Raw genomic sequence first — 1,806 nt, 5'->3', positions numbered from 1 at the left:
TTTATTGGTATAATTTAGATATACATAATGATAACATTCACAGACAGAATTTGTACATGAACATAATATACCTTAGTCTCTCTTTTTTCCCCTTCCCTCCCTTCAGCTCCTCTTCCCCTCTTCATTCACAAAGCTGTTTCCATTTTATCTTTTTTTTTTTTTTTTTCAAAACCAGGCTTTATTTTGGAAAAGAAAATTGAATTTGGTTTTGGTGGAGGGCACAGGCAAGAAGGGGTACCCCAAGCAGTAATGTCCCCCCAAGGGTGGGCTGAGGGCTAAGCTGGTGGGTCTCTTGTTTCCAATACTCCCTTGTACAGCTGTCTCCCCACAGGTTCTGGGGCAGCCTCAGGAGAGGTGCAGGCTGGGAGAGGCTGCTGCGGCCCATTCACTTGGGTAGGACATCAGAGGTCTCAGACACCAGCCTCCCATTACACATCTTGATCTTCACAACCATAGCAGGCTTGGTGTGGGTGAAGCTAGGGCTCGTGAGGCCCCGTCGGGTGAGCTCACCATTCCTGAACAGCCACTGGTGGTCATGTGGATGCTCAAGTTCTGCATCCCAGCCTCCAGCCTGTTCTCCTCTCCTTGTAGCAGCTTGTGGTAGGGGGTGATCTTGATGTCCAGGGTCAGCTTGACATTCATGAGCTCCTGGTACCGCACACAGCTGCCAAGCCATTTCCTACTTGGCCTACTGCAGCAGAGGGCAGCCTCAGCTGGGCCAGCTTGTCATTGGCATTCTTAATGGCCATCTCCCCACGCTGTTGTGGTCCAGCTCCAAGTTCAGGGGGTTCAGCAGACTCTTGACAATCAGACGCCATGATGGACAGCCGTGATGCTCCCCACACCACCAGCCCTGCCATAGCCACCCAGTGATTGCAGCCTCCAGTGAAGCTCTTTGGCCTTTGAGGGCCTCAGTCTCTGCCTGCAGATGGCTGATGCTGCAGTTCATCTCAGAGATCTCAGACTTCATGCAGCAGAGGTCATCCCCATGCTTCCCAGCCAGAGTCTGCAACTCCTCATATTTGATCTGGTACATGCTCTTGGCCTCCGCCCAGCTGCAGTTGGCGATCTCCTTGTACTGGGCCTTGACCTTGGCAATGATGCTGTCCAGGTCTAAGGAGCGGCTGTCGTCCATGGACAGCACCACAGATGTGTCCAAGATCTGAGACTGCAGCTAACATATCTCCTCTTCATACAGCTGCTTGAGGAAGTTGATCTCGTCAGTCAGCCCTTCCAGGTGTGACTCGAGCTCCACCTTGTTCATGTAAGCTTCATCCACATATTCTTTTTTTTTTTTTTTTTTTTTTTGGCAGAACCAGGGATTGAACTCAGGCCCCTGCACTTGCACTGAGCTATCTCCCTGGCCCCTAACAGATGCCCCATGTAAGGGTTGCTTTTCTTTTTTTTTCTTTTCTTTATTTTAGGGAAGGGTCTACAGGGTGTTCGGGGTCTCACTACTAGATCAGACTCATAGTGATCCATCTGTTTACAGCCTCCCAAAAGCTGGGATTACAGGTGCGCGTCACCACATCCAGTCTCAATTGCCATCTCAGGGTGCCCCACAGGTGGGTTTAGCACGGCAGGCCCAGAGATCAAACCCCTGGCCCCTACACCTGCTTGAAGGAGTTTAATCCACTGAGCTATTTGGCTGGTCCCCCCACATCCTTCTTTTCTTTTTTCCATACTTTTATTGATAAATAAGTAGCAATGAGACAGTATCAAATCAAATTCGTAGGACAGTTTCAATAATTAACACATTGCATACGTTCCTCCCAGTGGTTAATTGCTGTACAAGAAGTGGACACA

General features: G+C 49.6%; 1 pseudogene; it reads right to left on the bottom strand.

The window, feature by feature from the left end:
• Positions 1-385: 385 nt before the first annotated feature.
• LOC101593056 lies at positions 386-1,264 on the bottom strand (annotated as a pseudogene).
• Between the last annotated feature and the right edge of the window lie 542 nt (positions 1,265-1,806).

The sequence above is a fragment of the Octodon degus genome, unplaced genomic scaffold (assembly GCF_000260255.1).
Source record: "Octodon degus isolate 3935 unplaced genomic scaffold, OctDeg1.0 scaffold00045, whole genome shotgun sequence".
NCBI lineage: Eukaryota > Metazoa > Chordata > Mammalia > Rodentia > Octodontidae > Octodon > Octodon degus.
Note: the sequence above shows the minus strand (reverse complement) of the source record. Positions and strands in the feature narration are given on the sequence as shown.